Below are 16,655 nucleotides of genomic sequence, written 5' to 3' on the forward strand. Positions count from 1 at the left end.
AATTATGTATTTGGAGTAAAATTGTTGTTTTCGGTGAGAATGGGTGTTATTTACTGAAGGTAACTCCACTTTGTACTCCAAGTGCAGTTTCAGGTGTACTTTTGCAGTGTACTTGTAGTGCATAGTGGATGTGCCTTTAGTATTTAACACCCACAGTGATGTGTTAATTTTGACAACATTTTCCTGCCATGGTGCTGAAAATGAGCACATTTTTGGTCAGTAATGCACTACATACATTATTTACCAAAAACAAGGTGTGTGTGTGTAGCAGACCCATAACATAATAAGCTTATCTGAAGAAGAGACTGTCCCCTCATCTCGATCAGAAATTTGTTTGCACTGTTGGTGAAAAAGGCACAACAAGAAAAAACATAAATTTACATAGGAGACACCTAAAAGCAAGCCAAGCAGTAAATGAAGGAGTTTCAAAGAAAATGCCGCTCAGACATTGTCTGGCATATCAATGGCCCCCCTACCCACAAAGTAGTCCATGTATTGGGTTATAACCTCACGGGTACTTTGGGGGGGGGGGGGGCAAGCCAGGATGAGCAGGTTCAAGGCCCGTGAGGTTATAATTTTCCAGCAAGTCTGCTTCTTGTTGGACAACTGAGACCGCATAGTTTGCAGAATGTCTTTTTAGAAAATTGTGGAGAACACAGCAGGCCAGCACAATGTGATTTAGTTTGTATTCCGCCTTGTGGATAGGCGTTAAAAAAAGGCGGAACCGGCTGGCCAGTATTCCAAAGGTGTTCTCCACCACTCTTCGGGCTCTGGACAGGCGGAAATTAAAAATCCTCTGGTCTGGGGTGAGGGTCCTCATCGGGAAAGGCCGCATCAGATGGTTCGCCAGGGCAAATGCCTCATCCGCGACGAAGACGAACGGGAGTCCTTCCTGATTCTCCTCTGGGTGTGGCAAGCCCAGACTGCCACTCTGGAGACGCCAGTAGAACTCCGTCCAGGAGAACACACCACCATCTGACATCTGTCCATTTTGCCCCACGTCCACATACAAAAACTCATAGGTTGCAGACACCAACGCCAACATCACGATACTATGAAACCCCTTGTAGTTAAAATAGTATGACCCCGAGTTGGGTGGTGGGATGATGCGGACATGCTTCCCATCAATTGCTCCTCCACAATTGGGAAAGTCCCAATGACTGGCAAAGTGGGAGGCCACAGTCTGCCATTCCTGTGGCGTTGAAGGACACTGTGGAGTGAAACAAGACCAAAAATTAGTAATTTTAAAAATCAACACTGCAAGCAGATTAGACACCAACATTTTTGGCCAAGATTAGTATAACATTTTGGGAACTGAGTATTTAAAGCCTAAAGTATAAGGTCCCCTTATCAGAGTCATAACCCCCCCACCCCCCCCACCCCCATCTGATGGGTCCTTGCTAAAAAATGAGGGGGGGGGTGTTTTGGACAGGTAACCCTCTCCACTTGATTGAGAGCTGAATGCCTAAATAATGTGTGATACTTTGGGAAGCCCCTCCGTACTTACACTATTGGCAGCCCACCGGACAGGTAATAAGTGTCATAATACCAAAAAGAAAACAAAATGGAAGCACATTTTTTGACATTCTGCTATTACATATCAAGATAATAATAGGGGGGAAAAAATATAGCATTTGAAAGTATTGAGACAGGCCCTTGCACTACATGCTTTGGTGAATTCATCCATAAATGTGAGCTTTAAAAAGGTAGATATAGTGTGTATTGGGTTTGGTAAAGTCAGCAGATAGAGGATTGCTATCAGTTGAGCTAGCAGTTGGGGCGAGGGGGATTCCTAATGAGTTTAGCACAACCCAAAAAAAAAAAATGTCACTCTGCATGAATTGAAGCACACACATCACATTTGTAGACATTTTAGGGGGTGTTTAGGGGAAAGCAATACTATGGAGCTGACAAAAGACATTGGTAAGTGACTAGACTATAGTTTTATGGGCCAAGAAGAGCATGGTGGGGAAGTTAGTGAGGCAAATATGCCTGAGGACAAAGGGGCAGAGCATATGAATTAGAGCATATTGCAATGATGGTAATTAGGGAATGAGGAAAGAAATGCAAGACATTTAGCAATCATGAAATACATAGAATGTGATGTTAAAGGATAAAACTTACCTTCATATAGTCCTTCTGCAGGACCTGAATGATGGCAGAACAGGTCTCTGGAATAATGATCCCCAGAGCCTGGGGGGAGATGCCTGTAGAGAACTTGAGGTCCTGAAGGCTTCTCCCAGTCGCCAAGTGGCGCAACGTGACGATGAGCCTCTGCTCCGGAGTGATGGCTTGCCGCAAGCAGGTACCCTGCCTGCTGATATAAGGGGTCAGCAAAGCCAGCAGACAGTGAAAAAGGGGGTCCGTCATCCGGAGATAATTCCTGAAATCATCAGGATTATTCTCCCGGATCTCACGGAGCAAAGGCATGTGCAAGAACTGGTCACGCTGGCGCAACCAATTCTTGGTCCACAAACGCCTCCCCTCCCTGTTCATGGACCGGGCTTGTGTCAAAGTAAGAACCCCAACACGAAGCCCCTGCACAACACAAACTCTGCGACGAGAACGTAGACGAAACATGGTTTCAAAACGGTCGGCTGGTCAGAACGGACAACAGAAAGCATCGATAAACAGCAATGCCTGAAAGAACGAACTGAATAGCAGAAGCAAGCAGACAATAAGAAATGCAAATCAAAGTATACTATACCAAGATATAGTCCACAATGTGAAACAAATACTTACTGACTGCACGCACTGATTATCAGATACGCAAAGACAAGCAGAAACTGAAGAGCAGTAGCGATCTGAATCGCTAATCTGAAAAGCGCGAATCGTCTCTCACCAAACTTCTACTAACACGCGATAGACACAAGATCAGCAGAAGGAGCCCAAAGGGTGCTGGACGTGGTGCTGAACTTCCCTTTTCTAGTCCCGCCGTACGCGGCTTACGTCACCGCGTTCTTGGCAACCGGAAATTCCAACAACTTGGTCCGACCGTGTGTATGCAACATCACTTCCGGACCTCATCCGGAATTAATCCGTCGGAATAACTCCGACGGATTTGGTCGTCGGAATCTCCGACCGTGTGTACAAGGGCTTCAAGTAGCTGGTCTAACCTTATAGTCCTTGTACCCAAGCCAAATGGAACCTGGCGGTTCTGCAATGACTTTCGCAAGTTAAATGAAGTCTCCAAGCCAGACGCGTATCCCATGCCCCGGGTCGATGAATTAATCGAGAGATTAGGACCGGCCCGGTATATCACCACTCTTGACTTGACCAAGGGATACTGGCAGATCCCACTTTCCTCTAGAGGCTAAAGAAAAAACTGTATTTGCCACACCCGAGGGCTTATGGCAGTATGCCCGAATGCCATTCGGGTTACATGGGGCCCCAGCCACTTTCCAGAGGGCCATGGACTTCGTCCTGAGACCTCATAAGGAATTCTCAGGAGCCTATCTTGATGACATTGTCATCTTTAGTAAGGACTGGGAGAGTCACTTACCAAAGGTCCAGTTGGTCTTGGATGCCCTCCGAAGGGCGGGGTTCACCCAGAAAAGAGCAAGGTTGGATTGGAGGAGGCCCGCTACCTAGGGTATGTTGTAGGCAGGGGTGTGATTAAGCCCCAACTAAACAAGGTGGAGGCTATTCAGAAATGGCCCCGTCCACTCACAAAGAAACAAGTGCGTTCTTTCCTTGGCATTGTGGGCTATTATAGGAGGTTTGTCCCTAACTTTGCCAGTTCTCACCAAAGGAAAGAATGCAACTGTTGTTCGGTGGAGTGCAGAAGCAGAAGCAGCGTTCTGCCGATTGAAGCAAGCTTTGTGCCAGAAACCAGTGTTGGTAGCTCCTGACTTCCAAAAAGAATTCCTGGTACAAACAGATGCCTCAAAATTGGGTCTGGGTGCAGTACTGTCCCAGATGATTGGGGGCGATGAGCACCCTGTTGTGTACTTGAGCCGGAAGCTCAAACTAGCTGAGAGGAATTATTCCATTGTGGAAAGGGAGTGTCTCACAATAAAGTGGGCTTTGGAGACACTGCGCTACTACTTGTTGGGCCGACCCTTCAAGTTAGTTTCAGATCATGCGCCCCTTAAGTGGATGGCCCAAAATAAAGATAAAAACTCCAGAATCACCTGGTGGTTCTTTGCTCTACAGGACTTCAGGTTTGTAGTGGTACATAGACCAGGAAAGGTACATCAGAATGCGGATGCCCTTTCCCTGGTCTACTGCCACTGGAGTCGTGGTGTCCAGACCCCTGGCCTGAAACAGAGGGGGGGATAGGTAGAGGGTCAGCCTGGGGCAGGGTTAAGAGAGGGTTAATTGAAGAAGGCAGGTACTTCCCCTTCAGCCCTGCTTATTATCAGGTGTGTTGAAAGTGTCAGTGTGGAGTTGTTGAGTAGGAAAGAGAGAGACAGCAGCACACTGTGTGAAAACGTCCATTGCTGGAAGGTGTACCTGCTGGGTGAGCTTAAACCACAAAAAGACTTTAGTTGTATTTGGAACCATGAACTGTTACCTCTAAGCCTGTGGGCTGATGAACTGTGAGCTGCACCTGTGTGCACATTCGTGTGATAAGACAAGTCTGTCTGGTCTTATGTTTTCCTGTGTGTACATCCGTGTGATAAGACAAGTCTGTCTGGTCTTATGTTTTGTGTTTGCTGCTTTGCTGAATAAAAGCCAATTTTATTTTACTGGACTGCCTCTGAGCCAGCTCTTCACCCCTCTGATCCCCTACACTACCAACAAGAATAAGTCCTTACATTTAAAGAGCACCTGTCATTTCAGATCCACCATGGCAGCGCCTGTTAGTGGGCATACACTCACCTGCTGTGGCTACCTTCCTTGCCTTGTTGTGTCACTGCCACATCACCAGTCGCCCCGTTAAATTGAATGGGACTTTCAGTGAGTCTATAGCGGGTCAGAGGAGGAGCCGTTGCGGGACAGAGATGACAGTTGCTCTTTAAAAATTATCATTTAAATCGAGTTGATTTAAATCAAGCCTTTTACTAGTGATTTAAATCATGATTTAAATCAAATCCACCCTGCTTGGCCAATATCTTCCATACAGTGAAGCATATTGGTGGCAGCATCATGCTGTGGGGATGTTTTTCAGCAGCAGGAACACGGAGACTAGTCATAATTGAGGGAAAGGTGAATGTAGCAATGTACAGAGACATCCTTGATGAAAACCTGCTCCAGACTTAAACCTTAAGCCGCGTACACACGGGGCGGACTGTCTGGCCAACTTAGTCCGTCAGACAATCCGACGGACATACTTTCGAATGAACGGACTTGACCACACACACCACTTTTTGAGCGGACTAATACGGCGTAGTAAGTCCTCCATACTATCCGCCCTACTTTTGAAATGAACGGACTCGCCCACACACGCGGAGGAAAGTCCGCTCATTTCAAGCGCGTCTCCAGGTAGGCGTCGCTGGCCCCGCCACCTGGTATGGACTTAAAGGGGAACCCCAACGCCGAAAAAAATCGGCGTGGGGGTCCCCCCCAAGTCCACAACAGACCCTTGTCCGAGCACGCTACCCGGCCGGCCAGGAAAGGGGGGCGAGCGAGCGCGCCCCCTCCTGAGCCGTACCAGGCCGCGTGCCCTCAACATGGGGGGGTGCCTTGGGGAAGGGGGGGCCGCGCGGCCCCCCACCCCAAAGCACCTTGTCCCCATGTTGATGAGGACAAGGGCCTCTTCCCGACAACCCTGGCCATTGGTTGTCGGGGTCTGCGGGCGGGGGGCTTATCGGAATCCGGGAGCCCCCTTTAATAAGGGGACCCCCGGATACCTGGGCCCCCACCCTATGTGAATGAGTATGGGGTACAATGTACCCCTACCCATTCACCTGTAAAATAAAAGTACCAAAAAAACACAACACACGAGATAAAATACTTTATTGCACAGCTCCGGGGGTCTTCCGTCTTCGGGGGTCTTCTCGCCGGACTCCTCCACTATCTTCTTGTAGCTCTTTTGCTAGCGGAGGAGTCCGGCTTTCTTCCTCGCCGCCGGCCTCTTCTCCCGACTTCGGGGGTCTTCGTCGCCGCCGCCTTCCGTTCTTCTTCTTCTTCTTCTTCTCCAGGAGATGTTGCCTCGACGATCTCTCTGGCCGGAATGCCAGGGACGCACTGCGCGGCCACTTATATAGGGACAAGGGGCGGTGTCACATGGCTTTATGTCACATGGGTTGGTCACATGGGTTGATGTCACATGGGGACTATGACATCGTAAGGGGGCGGGGTCACCATGTGACACCAACCCATGTGACATAAAGCCATGTGACACCGCCCCTTGTCCCTATATAAGTGGCCGCGCAGTGCGTCCCTGGCATTCCGGCCGGAGAGATCGTCGAGGCAACATCTCCTGGAGAAGAAGAAGAAGAATAAGAAGAAGAACGGAAGGCGGCAGCGGCGACGGCGGCGACAGAAGACCGGGCCACCGCCTGTAAAAGAGCTATAAGAAGGTGCGGTGGCCCGGCAGAAGAACCGAAGAGGGGGACAAGACCCCCGAAGTCAGGAGAAGAGGCCAGCGGCGAGGAAGAAAGCCGGACTCCTTCGCTAGCAAAAGAGCTACAAGAAGATAGCGGGGGAGTCCGGCGAGAAGACCCCCGAAGACGGAAGACCCCCGGAGCTGTGCAATAAAGTATTTTATCTCGTGTGTTGTGTTTTTTTTGGTACTTTTATTTTACAGGTGAATGGGTAGGGGTACATTGTACCCCATACTCATTCACATAGGGTGGGGGGCCGGTATCCGGGGGCTCCCTTATTAAAGGGGGCTCCCGGATTCCGATAAGCCCCCCCGCCCGCAGACCCCGACAACCAACGGCCAGGGTTGTCGGGAAGGCACCCCCCATGTTGAGGGCACGCGGCCTGGTACGGCTCAGGAGGGGGGGCGCTCGCTCGCCCCCCCTTTCCTGGCCGGCCGGGTAGCGTGCTCGGACAAGGGTCTGTCGTGGACTTGGGGGGGACCCCCACGCCGATTTTTTTCGGCGTTGGGGTTCCCCTTTAAGTCCATACCAGGCGGCGGGGCCAGCGAAGGAGACGTCTCCTTCGCGGGCCCCGCCTACCTGTAAACCCGCTCGAAATGAGCGGACTTTTCTCCGGGCGGGAAAAGTCCGCTCATTTCAAAAGTACGGCGGACTGGCACACACACGGGCGGATTGTCCGCCGAAATGTGAGTCCGACAGACAGTATTACGGAAATTCCGAAATACTTAGTCCGCCAGACTGCATTCTGAAAAAGTCCGCTGAAGCCCACACACGAGCGGACTGTCCGCTAAAATGTGTTTCGGCGGACTAAGTAGGCCAGACAGTCCGCCCGTGTGTACGCGGCTATAGACTGGGGCAAAAGTTCATCTTCCAACAGGACAACGACCTCAAGCACACCAAGATAGCCAAGATAATAAAGGAGTGGCTACAGGACAACTCTGTGAATGTCCTTGAGTGGCCCAGCCAGATCCCAGACTTGAACCCGATTGAACATCTCTGGAGAGATCTGAAATTGAATATGCACTAACACTCCCCATCCCACCTGATGGAGCTTGAAAGGTGCAAAGAAGGATGGGAGAAACTGCTCAAAAATAGGTGTGCCAAGCTTGTAGCATAATATTAAAAAAGACTTGAGGCTGTAAATGGTGCCAAAGGTGGTTCAACAAAGTATTAAACAAAAGCTGTGAATACTTACTGTATGTACATGTGATTTTTTTTATATAAATTTGCAAAGATTTCATACAAACTTCTTTCATGTTGTCATTATGGGGTACTGTTTGTAGAATTTGGAGGAAATGGAATTTAATCGATTTTGGAATAAGGCTGTAGCATAACACAGTGGAGGTTATTTACTAAAGGCAAATCCACTTTGCACTACAAGTGCACTTGAAATTGCACCAAAAGTGTACTTGGAAGTGCAGTCACTATAGATCTGAGGGGGACATTCAAGGAAAATAAAAAACAGCATTTTATCTTGCACATGATTGGATAATGAAATCAGCACAGCTTCCCCTCATTTCAGATTTACCCCTCAGATTTACAGCGACTACACTTCCAAGTGCACTTTCAATGCAATTTCAAGTGCACTTTGCACTTGTAGTGCAAAGTGGATTTGCCTTTTCGTAAATAACCCCCAGTGTTTCTCAACTCCAGTCCTCAAGGAGCCCCAACAGGTCATGCTTTCAGGCTATCCATTATTTTGAACAGGTCATTTGATCAGTTTCACGCCCTTAGTAATTACCACAGCTTTTTTATCTGAGGGAAATCCTGAAAACATGACCTGTTGGGGTACCTTGAGGACTGGAACTGAGAAACACTGGAATAACAAAATGTGGAAAAGTGAAAAATACTTTCCGGATGCACTGTGCATATTTCAACATGCATAAAAATACTGTTTGTTCACTCATGAAGTGTAAGTTGTAGTGGTTCAGTGGTGGCCCTTTCATATGGGGCGCAGAGGTGCCACCCCCTATAATCGTTGCACCTGGCCCCAATCTAAATACAGCATACCGGAAGCATGGATTTCAATGGGGTTGGGGGCACAGATCACTGCTCCCTGAGCCCACCCAGTTGTGTAACAATAAAGAATTAATATAGTATGTTGGGTCCTCTAATGTTGGCCTCAACTAGGGATGAGCTTCCTGTTTGAGTCGAACCCATGTTCGACTTGAACATCGTCTGCTCCGCAAATTCTGAACATTATGGGCCGTTTGCACCAAATTCGAGTGGCGCGTCACAGCCAATAATTCACTGCGGCATCACAGTGCATTGCTGGCTGATGATTGGCCAAGCATGCATTATGACCAGCATGCTTGGCCAATCACAGTGCCATCTGTACAGAGAGCCTCAGGGGGTTTAGAATATGCCCCACACTATATGAGGCCGCCTGCGTGGCGGCCTTGTGTAGTGTGTTGCGGCGGCGGAGAGAGATAGACAGAGAGACAGTGACATTTGATTTAATTTGAGTTAGATAGAGTAGGCAGAAGGCTAGTCAATTAGATGCAGTCAGGGTATTGTGTATATATATATATATCTTAGGTGTCGTGTGTGTGTGTGTGTGTGTGTGTATATATATATATATATATACACACTGTATTCAGTTTAGCTAGATTCGTTCCTGTGTACTATGTCCGTTGCACAGTATGCACTTAAATTTACACCAATTGCTGGTGTTCTGCTAATCCTATATCGCAGGCAGGTGTAGCAATTACAGTTGGTGTATTGTGTCATCTGCACAGTGTGCACCTAAAGCTACCCCAATTTCTACTGTTCTGCTGATCCTATATGCAGGCAGCTGTAGAAATTACAGATGGTGTATTATGTCATCTGCACAGTGTGGACCTAAAGCTACCCCAATTGCTGTTGTTCTTCTGATCCTATACCACACACAGTTGCAGTAATTACAGTCGGTGTATTGTGTACTCGGCACAGTGTGCACCAAAGCTACCCCAATTGCTGGTGTTCTGCTGATCCTATCCGCAGGCAGCTGTAGAAATTAAAGTTGGTGTATTGTGTCATCTGCAAAGTGTGCACCTAAAGCTACCCCAATTGCTGCTGTTCTGCTGATCTTATCTGCAGGGAGCTGTAGCAATTACAGTGGGTGTATTGTGTCATCTGCACAGTGTGCACCTAAAGCTACCCCAATTTCTACTGTTCTGCTGTTTCTACCCGCAGGCAGCTGTAGCAATTACAGTTGGTGTATTGTGTCACCTGCACAGTGTGCACCTAAAGCTACCCCAATTGCTGGTGTTCTTCTGATCCTATACCGCAGGCAGCTGTAGCAATTACAGTTGGTGTATTGGGTTATCTGCACATTGTACACCTAAAGCTACCCCAATTGCTGGTGTTCTGCTGATCCTATCCGCAGGCAGCTGTAGAAATCACAGTTGGTGTATTGTGTCATCTGCAAAGTGTGCACCTAAAGCTACCCCAATTGCTGGTGTTCTACTGATCCTATCCGCAGGAAGCTGCAGCAATTACAGTTGGTGTATTGTGTCACCTGCACAGTGTGAACCTAAAGCTACCCCAATTGCTGGTGTTCTGCTGATCCTATCCGCAGGCAGCTTTAGCAATTACAGTTGGTGTATTGTGTCACCTGCACAGTGTGCACCTAAAGCTACCCCAATTTCTACTGTTCTGCTGATCCTATCCGCAGGCAGCTGTAGCAATTACAGTTGGTGTATTGTGACAGCTCCGTTGATCCGCCAGAACCCCTTGGGACGGGGACTGGTGAACCCACATTGCGAGAGATATTGCAGGCAGTCAATGAATGTAAGGATTTTATTTCAGGCCTTGATAATCAACTAAGCAATATCAAAAATGAATTGCATTCTATGAGTCAACTGTTGAGCAATACCGTTGATAGAACGACTGCACTCGAGGGAAGACTAAGTACGGTCGAGGAGGAGCTCTTTCCTCTACAGCAAAAAATAACTGGACTTCAGAAACAAATTACTATACAGGCATCAAAACTAGATGACATGGACAATAGAAACCGCAGGAATAATGTGAGTTTAATTGGCCTGCCAGAGGGAAGTGAGGGCTCTAACCCCATCACCTTTCTGTAGAATTGGTTTAAGGAGTTATTGGGAGATACCCCTTTTTCCCCACTTTTTTCCATCGAAAGGGCCCACAGAGTCCCCTTTAGATCTTGGTCATCAGAGGAACGCTGCAGGCCATTGATATTGAAATTTTCTACAAAGGGACTAGAGTATCATTCTATCTGGATTTCTCATTGGACTTGCAGAAACAGAGGGCCGAGTTTATTCCTATTAAACGTACTCTGCAACAATACAAGATAACTTATGCACTTCTGTACCCCGCCCGATTACGAGTGTTTGCCTTGGTCTCAACCCTGTTTTTTAATTCTCCATTGGAGGCTGCAAGTTGGCTGGAGGAACATAAAGGGACCTTGTAGAGCTATTTAGTAGTGTTTTGCCTTTAGAGTTGGCCTTTGTGGGGGGGAGGAGAGGGGGGGGTGGTTCTTGTTTTTTTTTTTTTTGTTTTGTTTTTGTATTGCACAAAGGTTGGCATGATCAGAAATATTGAGCCTATGAATCTATGTTATTAAATGGATGGGGTGTGCTGTGTCACTGATAGGCACTTAGCATGGGGGGGAGGGGGTGTGGGACGTGGACATTACTATGATTGCCTATGCTTCCTAGGGACGCAATAATTGGGCGTTGCTGGGGCCTCTCCCCCGTCCTCCCGCCCCCTCCCCCTCTTTTTTTTTTTTCTCTCACATTTTTTGAAGGAATGCACTATTAGAAACTTTGAATTCACAAACAGCTGTAAATTAATTGACAGAGTATGTGAAGTTACTAACGAGCATTCACCATGGGATGGGGGGGGGGGGGGGGGGGGGAGATGTGGATCATAGCATGGCACAAATAATGGTATATACGTTTTTCAAGAATGTAACATTTGGGTGATGTTGGGGACAAACAGACTGGGGAAATTGTGAATATTTTATTTAGAGTGACAGGCATGAAATAGATACTATATAGCGTGATGCTATGGCTGGATAGCCAACAAGTCTATAAAATGGCACTCTTGAAGAAGGCGGGGGAATAGGCGTATATTTCTTTTTTTCACAAACAAAAGTTTTATTGAAAACAAAGTCAGGTTTACAGTCAGTGTTTGAATACATGTATTTTTGCAGTTAATCTGTAAACAATAGGGAATATAATTACATCTCCACTGTGTTCTGATTTGGTTATTGTTAAAGTATGGGCTTGTTACACAATTGAAGACATAAGTTAACATACAATATATAAGGATGGGTGAGTATTGAATGGGGTATATGGGGGGGGGGGGGTGTTGTTAGGGGACAAGGGGAGGGGGATGTAGGGTGTGATGAGCCCTTTGCATTAGTATATAACTCCGAGTGTTACAGAGAATCTTTGTCGGTCTGGACTTAGCTCCTACCATGTTAAGGATCAAAAGATGTTGGGGAGTTTAACCATTAAGTGTTCGGAATTCGGGAGAAAGTGTGAAAGCCAGCCATGGTTGCCAGGTTTTGTTAAAATTTGTGCTGTTTTCATGTTTAGTTGCTACAATTTATTCCATCTTGTAAATATAAATTTCTTCCATCTTGTAAATATATTGTACTGTTTAACCAGTCTGTAATTCCCGGGGCTTTGGTTGTTTTCCAGTGAATGGGTATCAGTGTTTTAGCAGCAGTGAGTAGGTGTCGGGTCAGTGACTTTTTGTAGCGGCCTAAATTGATGGGGACCAGATTAATCAGGCATATGGCCGCATTCAGTTCCAGGCGAGTTTCTGTTATGTGTTTTATCCAGGTTCTAACTGCATCCCAATAGGTTCGTATTATTGGACATTCCCACCATATGTGCATGGAGGTGCCTATGTGTATTTTACATCTCCAGCATGTGTCCGAGGTGGAGTGAGACCATCTCGTGGCCTTTTGTGGTGTAATATACCATTGAGTGAGAATTTTGTAGGATATTTCCTGGTATTTGGAGTTTAAGGAGCACTTGTGTGCCAGGATGCATGCCTTATTCCATTGCTCATCAGATATACTGGTTTTGAGATCTAATTCCCACTTTGCTTTGAATTTAGTTTTGTCAGCGTGTGATGCTTGAATTAGCACTGAGTATGCAAGAGACGTGGTGTTCGCTATTGGTGATCTCTTTAAACATATATTTTCTATCTGAGTCAATGGGAGGCAGAATTGTTTCTTGTGTTTGTTGTTTACCAGGAAGTCCTTTAGTTGGATGTAAAACCAACTTCCAGGAAACAGCTCCCCCACCTCAGCATTTAGTGTTTCGAATGTTTTTACTTTTGAACCTGACATACAAGTGTATACCAGGAAGTCTTGTGGCATGTTGTAGTGTAAGCCTGGAATGAAGTCAGGGTTATTCGTGAGTGGTGTCAGGGGGCCTGGAATGAAGCGACCATGGGAGGTAGAGTGTGTTGCGCGTTGCCAAATTGCTTTCTAGTTGGCCCCAATCCTTATTTGGTCCGTGGCAGTGCCAGTCTATCACTCTCGTAATGTGGGTGGCCTGGTGGTACTTTTTAAAGTCTGGCAGGCCTATACCCCCATTACTTTTAGATAGTGTTAAGCGTCGGAATTGAATTCTAGGCTTCTTATCTGCCCAGAGAAATCGTCTTTGAATTTGACTCAATATTTTGAAGAAATGTTCTGGAATTTTAATTGGTAGAGCGTTAAATACGTACAGAAGCTTGGGAAGTACCGTCATCTTTAATATTGAGGCCCTTCCAAACCAGGAGAACATTTTTACGTTCCATCTGAGAAGGTCCTTTTTGATAGTGGCAAGTAAGGGTTTGTAGTTTACATTATATAGTGATTCAATGTTACTGGTTAAGTTTATGCCCAAATACTTAAGGGTGCCTCGTTCCCATTTATAGGGGTGATTGTCATGTAAATTTTTAAGGTGGTCCTGTGGTAGGGTGAGGTTGAGGGCCTCGGATTTTGACTGATTTACTTTAAAGTTGAATATAAATAAATAAATATAAATATTTTGTGGAGATTGGGTATCGAGATGTGGGGATTAGTGAGCAAGAACAGGAGGTCATCCGCATAAGCAGCAATTTTGTATTCTCTATCCTTTAGCGTGAAGCCCTGGTAATCAGTGTTTAGATTAATTGTAAAGGGCAACCTTGGCGGGTACCATTATGGATGGATATAGGTTCTGAAAAAATATTATTAATTTTGATTTTGGCTTGGGGATTTCGATAGAGAGCCGAGATCCGCAACAACATGTTTCCGTTTAGGCCAATATGAGCGCATGTGGCCATCATGTAGTCCCAGGAGACCCTATCAAAAGCCTTCTCGGCATCGGTAGAAAGCAGCATGCCTTTAGTTTTAGATTTCTGTGCGAAATGGATTAGGTTCAAGGCTTTGATGGTGTTGTCGCGGGCCTCCCTCCCTGGCATAAATCCCACTTGTTCAGGGCCGATTATTTTTGCTAAAAGGGGTTTTAATCTGTTGGCTAGAATTTTAGCTAGGAATTTGAGGTCTATGTTAAGGAGTGAGATGGGTCTGAAGTTTGCGCAGTCCGTGTGTTCTTTATTGGGCTTAGGGATTACAGCTATATGTGCCATAAGGAAGAAATGGGAGTCATGTTGGTTCTTTGCTAAAAAATTAAAGGCCGAACGCAGGGGCTTTATAAGAGAGTTTGTATAAGTTTTATAGTACTGTGACGTAAAGCCGTCTGGACCAGGACTCTTTCCTGCTTTTAAGTCTGCAATCGCATTTGAGATTTCAGTGGTAGTTATGGGGTCCTCGAGTGCATTGGTGTCTTCTTTTGTCTGGGAGGGTAGTCCGCTATTCTTTAGGAAATCATGTATGGTGTCCTGTTTTGTGCGCGTTAGGTGAGATGGTTTGTGTTGAGCTGGTAGTTTATACAATTTAGAATAGTAGGCGTGGAATATTGCCGCTATTTCTTCCGAGTTTTAAGGTTCCCCTTTGTCTTTTAAGGCATGAATATGGTTCGACAACGTTTTATTAATAACAGTTGACAGTTACCCAATTGCTTGCCACTCTTGTCTCCGTATTCATAAAAAATGCTTTTTTTTTAAAAAAGAGAACGTTTAATCTTCATATCCAATAGTAGCCTTAGGGAAGTTCTGCGTTGTGTTAATTGGTTTTCTAGTCTGAGTGATTGGGATTGTTTATGTTGTAGTTCAAGGCTGGCTATTTGCTGGGAGAGTTTATTCATTTCATCTTTCCTTTCTTTCTTTTTCCGAGCACCCCATTTGATAAGTTCACCTCTTACCACCGATTTGTGTGCCTCCCAATTGTTTAGTGGGTTCCTGTCAGTGTCAGTGTTGTGGCTAAAGTATGTGTTGATGGCATTTTGGATGTCATCTTTTATAATTGGGTCAGTGAGGAGGGTGGAATTCAGTCTCCAATTGAATGCGGATTTGTGTGGTGTATTGAGATGTAATGTAACTGCCGTGGGTGCATGGTCAGAGAGTGCTATAATGCCTATCTCCGCTGAAAGTAGATTACCAAGGTCCCTTTGTGAGATGAAAATCATGTCGATTCTCGAGTATTTTTTATGGGGTGCGGAGAAAAAGGTGAAGTCCCTGCCTGTGGGGTGCATGGATCTCCATGTATCTACCAATGTCAATGATTGTAATACTGCTTTTATTCGTTTGAGGGTCCTATATGAGACTTGCGTGTGTCCTGTCGATGTGTCTTTGAGGGGTGCGAGGGGGACATTAAAGTCTCCTCCAAGGAGGGTACACCCTTCTGCAAACCATTTGAGTTCCTCTATAATTTTGTTGCAGAAAGATATATGTAAGGAATTCGGAAAGTACACATTGGCTAAGGTTATAGGCAACCCTTCCCATGAGCCTTTGAGAAATAGAAATCGTCCCTCAGGGTCTGTCAGTTGTTGCGTTAGTACAAAAGGAGCGTCTTTGTGAAGAAGGATGGATACTCCTTTGGTTTTAGCCAGGGGGTTGGTGTCGTGATATGCTGTGGAAAAGGTTCTGTCAGTGATTCTAGGGATATTGTTGCCCTTAAAGTGAGTTTTCTGTATAAATACTATTAAGGGTCGGGTTTTTTTAAGTTCCCTTAATAATTTAGTCCTTTTTTCGGGTACGTTCAGACCATTTACATTATGGGAAAGGATGGTAGGTGCTCTCCCTAAGAAAGCGTATGCCATGTTGTAAGCAGAACTTAGAGAGGGAGGTGTCCAGAGATACGGAGTATTTCAGCAGTGTACACTGTACTTGCTGCTGTCGTGGGGAGCAAGCGGGCAGGGATGGTATAGGTGTAGGAAAACGATTGTGTGGTTAAGGAATACAAATAGGTAGGGGGGGGGAGGAACATGTGGGATGATGTGAAGGTGTGAACTAGTCTGCCACCACTTGGGGGCAAGTCAGCCTGGTGTCTGACTCGTTCTGGAGTAAGGTAGTACTTCCCCTGTGGGGGATAGTGGGAGGTGTGATAGCAATATAGTATTATAAGTGGAGCTATGTAGTAGCGCGTCGTGTATCAGCAAGTAGGTAACCCTGTGAAAAGGTCCAACGGGACCTGGGGGCCCAAGCGTCAGGATGGGGAATATTCCCCCCTTGAAAGTAGGGTATCTGGGACCAAGTGTAAAGCTGATCTTAGGTAAAGGTTAGTAGCATATGGTATCGTGTAAGAGAGAATGACATTACATTTAAATTGTTTTCACTCTGCCTGTCAGCATCTTAAACTATATCAACATTGTTCAACTTTAAAGTGCCAGCAGAATAACCAAAGAGGAGAAACACAAAAAACTGAAAAACAAAAAAACAAAAAACATTTCAAGTCAGAGATAGCTTAAACATACCAGTCTGTCGACCAGGAGCAGGAGTGTAGTACCCTCTAACCTAGTATGAGAAAGCAAACAATAGATGACTCTATGCTATAACATACCCATTGAATCTTTAGAAAGGGGTAGAGGCCCAGGGTAGGTATTTAAATAAGCTCATTTACAGTCCTGGATGTGTACTAAGGGTCTCCACCTTAGGAGATTTAAAGTGTCTTGCACAGGATGCTAGAGTCATAATAACCTTTGAGGGAAGGAGGCAGTGGTAAACCGGACTATCAAAGTACCGCCGGTAGGGTCAGCAAGGCATCCAATCAGCAAAAGGGGAAAGCGGTATTGGTGTTTTCTCCCTACCTTCTTGGACAGTTCTACTCGT

The sequence above is a fragment of the Lithobates pipiens genome, unplaced genomic scaffold (assembly GCF_037356315.1).
Source record: "Lithobates pipiens isolate NorthernLeopardFrog02 unplaced genomic scaffold, aLitPip1_a1.2 Scaffold_1, whole genome shotgun sequence".
NCBI lineage: Eukaryota > Metazoa > Chordata > Amphibia > Anura > Ranidae > Lithobates > Lithobates pipiens.